At 44.4% G+C, this 7,500-nt stretch overlaps 1 long non-coding RNA gene and 2 other non-coding genes across 3 annotated transcripts in view; 1 reads left to right on the top strand and 2 right to left on the bottom strand.

Annotated features, from left to right (window-relative positions):
- LOC139751091 (uncharacterized) overlaps window positions 1-7,500 on the top strand; it is a 135,398-nt gene that overhangs the window by 55,890 nt on the left and 72,008 nt on the right. Inside the window, exon 3 of the long non-coding RNA XR_011713281.1 lies at window positions 538-694. This is a non-coding gene — a long non-coding RNA (uncharacterized lncRNA). The remainder of the gene's footprint in view (window positions 1-537; window positions 695-7,500) is intronic.
- Window positions 4,800-4,872, bottom strand: TRNAT-AGU (transfer RNA threonine (anticodon AGU)). The gene has a single exon. It is a non-coding gene; the product is annotated as a tRNA-Thr (tRNA).
- TRNAT-AGU (transfer RNA threonine (anticodon AGU)) lies at window positions 6,658-6,730 on the bottom strand. The gene has a single exon. It is a non-coding gene; the product is annotated as a tRNA-Thr (tRNA).

Raw genomic sequence — 7,500 nt, 5'->3', positions numbered from 1 at the left:
GACTGGGGTTTGAAGGAAGATCCCAAAGCTTAGCGACGTAGGAAAAAGAAAGAAGATAATAACCCAAATATCAGAACGGCTTGTGATCACATGGTAATCATTGGACACTGTGACGTAGGGAGGTAGCCTGGCTATGAGGGAGTGAGGGAGGGAGTGAGGGAGGAGGAGGGAGGGAGGAAGAGGGGTGGAGAGATGAACACGTGAAGCCAGTCCTCTTAAGGTAGAAACTGGCGTAATATATCTATAAAAGAGGGAAAGAGAACCGTGGACTCCATGGTACACCAAGTGGGTCAAGTTTAGTAGATTTGACCTACGGGGAGAGATGTTGAAGTAGATTGTTTCAGTAGATTATTTCATTTCGACTCCATCCGTCAAGTGAATAAGTAGGGGCTGGTCCCCCATACCTCACAGCCCTCACACTCCATACTAAGACTAGTTCATCATGAGGGAACACATATTCCAGCACCGTTCTTCCCTCACATTTCCTCACATACATTCTTCCTCATTCCATCCTCATTCACCTCCTCATCCTCACAGGTACCTGGAGACCAAGGAGAACGAACCTTAACATCTGGTGATCTCCAAGGGCTCGAACGTCTCCACCACACCGTAGGTGAGGGACATCTTCGAGCCGAGCCAGAGACCACGAGTGGGAGGGCGTGAATGGACACCCTTGACGGAGGATCATTTCAAGGTACACCTCGTCAAATATCACATGAGTTTTAAGCTAGAGACTGACTGTAGTAGGGTCCTGAGTATTAACTCGAGACTAGGGTCTTCTATGGCCACTAGGGATAGGCGGATAAGACCCGAATTACTTGTGTCTTAACGTGGAAGGTGTTGCACTATATTGTCCTGGTCTAACTCCCACTGTTGGCCACACACACACACACATATACGAGTGTGGAGGAGGATGTTTTTGAAAACCCACACGAGCCGTTCTTTCGTTCTAACGACGGGATAGGACACCAGGGAACGAGTCGACATTGTTGTGTCCCCCTTCTCCTCCCCTCCTCCCCCTCTCCGTCAGCATACATGTGGGGGAGGTGGTGGAGGTGGAAGAGGAGGGGAGAGAGGAGGTGGTGATGGTGGTGGAGGAGGAGGAGGGGAGAGAGGAGGTGGTGGAGGTGGTGGTAGTAGTCGACGAACGCTAAGTTCGCTGTTATACTCGTTAATGACCGAGCGTCGGATCCATCCACCCCCCGCGAGAGAGAGAGAGAGAGAGAGAGAGAGAGAGAGAGAGAGAGAGAGAGAGAGAGAGAGAGAGAGAGACGCTACTGGGGTTTTAAATACATACCTCGAACAGGAGGCGATCCATGGTCATAACATGGGCGAGAGAGAGAGAGAGAGAGAGAGAGAGAGAGAGAGAGAGAGAGAGAGAGAGAGAGCGGGGGGAGTGTGACGACCAGATGGCATTCATAGGTTTGCATGAGATCAGACACACTTGGAGAGTGTTGGATGCGATGGGAGGAGAGGATGAATAGCCTTGTTCACTTCTCCTCCTTCATGTGATGAAGGTGAGGATTACGACAAGATGACGTCATGAATGTAGGGGATAAAAAAGAAAAAAAAATGATAGATCTTTGGCTGGCGGTGGTTGGGGGGGACGGTGCCTGAATGACCAGGAAATTAGGCTGGTGTATTATAGAAATGAAGGTTGGAGGAGGAGGAGGAGGAGGGAGAAATGAATGGCTGAGAATGGAGGCTAGAGACGAGGGTGATTTGGAGGGGGCGTGGTGCTCCTTGAAGGTGAGTCGAGTGAGAGTAGAAGGGGATGTGTATGGCAATATGGGTGGAGGGAGAGGTTGGGTTCAGGGTGTGAAAGATGGTTGGTGGGTGTAGGTTAGATTTACGTGGGTGGAGGAAGAGGTTGGGTTCAGGGTGTGAGAGGTGGTTGGTGGGTGTAGAATAGATAGACGTGGGTGGAGGGAGAGGGTGGTATGAGGGTGTGAGAGGTGTTCGGTGGGTGTAGATTGAATTGACGTGGGTGGAGGGAGAGGTTGGGTTCAGGGTGTGAGAGATGGTTGGTGGGCGTAGATTAGATTGACGTGGGTGGAGGGAGAGGGTGGGATCGGGGTGTGAGACATTGGATGGATCAAGCGATAGACAAGTTGGTCTTACTGGCCATATAAATTGATGAATACGTTCGTATATCATGTGATTCTAAGGTTTGGTGATCCAGACACACGAACTCCTTGATGACATCACGAACAGAATCTGTAGATATTTTTGGAGCGTTTTTATAATACTTTTAGGTAAATCCGTCGATCATAATTAGTAAAATAAAAAAATACTGGGTTTAGTAAATGTATAGATTTGGTATAGGACTCCTTTCGTGTGTTTGTGAAATGTACGGTAGCCAGTCCATTCAGGTATATATGATATTGGTTTGTGAAGACGTAGGTTCGTTCGTGTGGTAGAAGGATGTTTTCTTTTAGGAAAATCCGATGACCGTTTTATTAGTCAGAGCAAACTTGTTGAATCCTCAAACGCTTTGTATTGGTGTAGAAAAAAATGGGTGTAAAAAATGGGTGGTCAAATGGGGGTTGGTGTACCTGTACAGTGCGCTTGTAAATTGTAAGTTAAAATACTGTTGTGTACCTCTGTAAACTCATTTACTGCTCAGTTGATACATTTGTTGTTAGTTCTATAGATTCGTTTATTCGTTGAATAAAAATTGTTTAATGTGAAGATTCTCTTGAGTTGGTGAAATATGAAAGTTGAAGAATCTTTGGACGTGTGAGTGTATTTGAATATTTGGAGGGTGAGAGGAAGTGTGGCTGGTGGCTCAGTAGACTTCAAATATCGGTTATATTTGGTAACTTCATATATGTGTGAAACTTGAGGAGAAACAGAAGGGAAACTGAGATGAAACACAGGTGTTTTGGAAGGAGGGCTCCAAGGCAGCTCGAGCCAGCGAGCGAACCAGCCAGCCAGCGAGCGAGGTAGCCAGCGAACCAGCCAGCCAGCGAGCGAGGTAGCCAGCGAACCAGCCAGCCAGCGAGCGAGGTAGCCAGCGAACCAGCCAGCCAGCCAGCGAGCGAGGTAGCCAGCGAACCAGCTTGCTAGCACGCGTACCGTGAGTCATTCTCCACTAACAGGTGTTCACCGGGTCAATTTTTGTGTGCGTCCTTACGTATCCTCAAGGGAGGGAGGAAGGAGAGAGTGAGGGGGGAAAAGGGGGAGGGGGGTAGGACCTTGTAGGTAGGTAGGTAGGTAAGGTAAGGTAAGGGTGGTGTGTGTGTGGGGAATATGATCCCATATCATCATGGGCGTATGCGTCAACCTCATTAGCGTAAAAGAGTCGTTAGAGAGATGGGTGGACTCTACGCTGGGGTTAAATGTAACTTCGCGATACCTGAGCTAGACCAGGGACGACCCATGTGACACGACGGGTGAACGACCCTTATATATAAAGACATGGAGATCCCCCCCTGAACACGACGGTACGACATTATTGAGAAGAACGACACCACGACGACCCCTCCTCCACCACTGTCCTTGAATGACACGACAGAATCCTTGACCACTACGATTTGGACGACCCCCGATCCCCCCCCCCCACCACCACCACGACCCCCAACGACCCCCCCTTTGAAACGACACGTGTTCTTAAGCGCGACGGTACGACCTCGGATGTACGATGCACGAGCCAAGATTAGCAGAGTGGGTTGGGTGGGTTGGGTGGAGGTGGAGTAGTGGAGTGGTGGAGTAGTGGAGGTGAACTTAAACTTAAGTCTGGATGAACTTTTAAGTCATTTAAGTCAGAGAGATGATCATTATAATAAATTATATATATATATATATATATATATATATATATATATATATATATATATATATATATATATATATATATATATTCTTCCCCTGACGTCTAACATGTTGAACTAAAAAGATAATATATATAGAACATGAGATGCCACCTTTCCATATGGGCTAGCTTGAGTCAGGTGATGAAAGGTGTGAGACACCCAACTACCCACCCACTTACCCACCCACCCACCAACCTACCCACCCTCTCTCTCTCTCTCATACCCAGCTGCTCCCACACTGTATCAGTTACCACCCACCCCACCACAGATGCGTCTCAGTTGATCACATTACCTGGTTCGCGCACACCACATGAGCTACAAGAATATTCCCTCACGTGAATACATTACCCCCCCCCCCCCGAGAGCCGTTAATGTGGAAGTAGAATGAAGAAAATGGGGGAAGAAAAAAATAAGGGGGCTGTGGGTTGCCCTGTTTCCTCATCATTTACTGGGTGATCGAAATAGGTTCCATAGAACGGTCTCGTGTGCTAATTCCACGTGCGAAATGCACGTGTTCTGCGCGTCAGGTGCATGTGTTCTGTGCGCCATTTTGCACGTGTTCCACGCGCACGTGCGTGTTTGACGCACCAATCATTCTAATCAACTTGTGTATATAATATACATTTCCTCCTTTGCATTTCATATATCACATTGTAACCCATTGTCCAATAAGGGCAGATAGTATGAATTATGTACATGTGTATATATGTATATGTCTGTATATATATATATATATATATATATATATATATATATATATATATATATATGTATACATTGACATGTATAGGTATGTATATTTGCGTGGGTGGACGTGTATGTATATACATGTGTATGTGGGTGGGTTGGGCCATTCTTTTGTCTGTTTCCTTGCGCTACCTCGCTAACGCGGGAGACAGCGACAAAGCCATATAAATATATATATATATATATATCCTTTAATCATCATCATCTGTGACCCTGGAAAACGTTGCGTTCAACCCATGCCTTCAGGGAGGATCGAACTCCCGGCCTCTGGTTTACTAGACCAGCGCTCTAGCCACTGAGCTATGAAGGCTCTGTGTTCTGCTGCAGGATACGTTAGCTATACCCATTTCTCGAATGTGGCAGAACGCAGCTGTATCCGATTTCATCGTTAAACGATAAATTATTTATGTTTCAGTGATGTGAACGTATTTATCATTTGCATAGGAATATATAGTACAGATAGTAGGAAAGAGTTGAAATGTTGAGGAAAAGGTAATTGTAAAAGATAATTGTAAAAGGTAATTGTGGACCGTAAGGCGAATTATTTTGGAATGTAATTATGGGTTTGTGAGAGAGTTAAGGTTCGAACCTTTTGGCTAGTACAAATTTCTTTGTCTGCAAAGAACGGAACTTTGTTTGGGATGTTGACAAAGAAAGAAAACGTCGTTTGAGATGATGACAAAGAAAGAAAACGTCGTTTTGGATGATGACAAAGAAAGAAAACGTCGTTTTGGATGATGACAAAAAAGAAAACGTCGTTTGGGATGATGACAAAGATAGAAAACGTCGTTTGGGATAATGACAAAGAAAGAAAACGTCGTTCGAGATGATGACAAAGAAAGAAAACGTCGTTTTGGATGATGACAAAGAAAGAAAACGTCGTTTGGGATGGTGACAAAGAAAGAAAACTTCGTTTGGGATAATGACAAAGAAAGAAAACGTGGTTTGGGATGATGACAAGGAAAGAAAACGTGGTTTGGGATGATGACAAAGAAAGAAAACGTCGTTTGGGATGATGACAGAGAAAGAAAACGTCGTTTGGGATAATGACAGAGAAAGAAAACGTCGTTTGGGATGATGACGAAGAAAGGAACATCATCTATTTAGTGATCTGCAGATCCATGATAACTCATGATAATTCTTGAGAGAAATGTGATATAATTCGCGATAATTTGGGTGCGAATAAAGTTCGAATTATCAGGTTGCGGTTCGTTATAACGAGGTGTGAGACAGAGGGTGAGAATGATATAACACGTGTTCTAATTGACAGGTGTGTGTGTGTGTGTGTGTGTGTAGCCAAACACCTGTCTAGGGTTCAGGTGTCGTAGTGATGGAGTGTAAAGCCACCTGCTAATTGACAGGTGTAATAATGATCAAACACCTGTTATTATGCAGTTGTAACGTCACAGACAGACAGACAGACACACACACACACACACACACACACACACACACACACACACACACAAATATATATATATATGTATATTATATATATATATATATATATATATATATATATATAATTTTTTTTTTTTTTTTGCTTTGTCTGTGTCTCCCGCGTTTGTATATATATATATATGTGTGTGTACGTGTGTGAATGTGTGTGTGTGTGTGTGTGTGTGTGTGTGTGTGTGTGTGTGTGTGTGTGTCTAAAAATGGTCAAACACCTGCTCACAAGCAGGTGCAATAAATGACCAAAACACCTGTCAGGTCTCCAGTTAGATAATACCACAGATCCTGTTGATATCAACAAGAAGAGATAAGATAGACGTAAACCCTATCCCACTCTTACCCATGGATATGGCCTTTATGAAGATAATCGATAGAGGCGGTTTTCACTCAAAAGGTGTGTTTTCGGAGGAACATAATGACTCATTTAAGGGTATTATTGTATTAAGATAAAGTCATATTCCTTTGCTACTTATGATTACTTTATTAATCGTATTAATTATAAGTATTATAGACTTTATCATTCTACAGTTCATTTATGATTTATTGTTGGTGTGTGGTAGCCCCCCCCCCCAACAGAAAACGGGAGTCTGTCAACAAAAAAAAAAAAAAGAAAAACTGTCGGCGCTACTTACTTACTGCCTGCCTTCAGGGAGGATCGAACTCCCGGCCTCTGGTTTACTAGACCAGCGCTCTAGCCACTGAGCTATGAAGGCTCTGCATTGCGTTTACTTTCTCCCGACTCTCTCTCTCTCTCTCTTTCTTTCTTTCCCTCTCTCTCTCTCTCTCTCTCTCTCTCTCTCTCTCTCTCTCTCTCTCTCTCTCTCTCTCTTTAAAGGGCTTCGTTCATCCCCCCGCCCCCCTGCGATGGGGGAGGCCCGGCTGCCATTGTCTTCCCCCTGCACGAGTGTACTGTAAACTCCCTCCCCCTTACAGTACACACACACACACACACACACACACACACACACACACACGCTAGCCTAGCCACCGTGGTACTTGCTGTGCCATACGCCAGCGTCTGTATGATGACACATGGATGAACAAGCGTAAGTCAAGCGTAAGTCGTACGTGTAGTGATTGTTTAGTCTTGTGATAACTCGTCGATTACAAGGTGTTGTTCAAGGTTGTTGGTTGTATCACTTGACGTTGACGATCGTAATGACCCTGGGCAATTAGTCGACAGGGTTTAAAAGCCCAGGTTACCAACACCAATTGGTCGTTAAAGGGTTTCCTAGTTAGCGAAAACTATTCAATTTTTTTTTTTTTTGTTTTTTGGAGGTAAACACTCGGAAGATGATTATACACAGAGGATCCTACAAGAGTTTGGGAGAGAGAGAGAGAGAGAGAGAGAGAGAGAGAGAGAGAGAGAGAGAGAGAGAGAGAGAGGTGAGTCTAATATATATATATATATATATATATATATATATATATATATATATATATGAGTTGAGTGGACTGTGTATGTATTGGGCTTCGGGAAATC

The sequence above is a fragment of the Panulirus ornatus genome, chromosome 11 (genome assembly GCF_036320965.1).
Source record: "Panulirus ornatus isolate Po-2019 chromosome 11, ASM3632096v1, whole genome shotgun sequence".
Classification (NCBI taxonomy): Eukaryota; Metazoa; Arthropoda; class Malacostraca; order Decapoda; family Palinuridae; genus Panulirus; species Panulirus ornatus.
The sequence above is the reverse complement of the archived record's forward strand: the minus strand, read 5'-3'. Positions and strand labels throughout refer to the sequence as shown.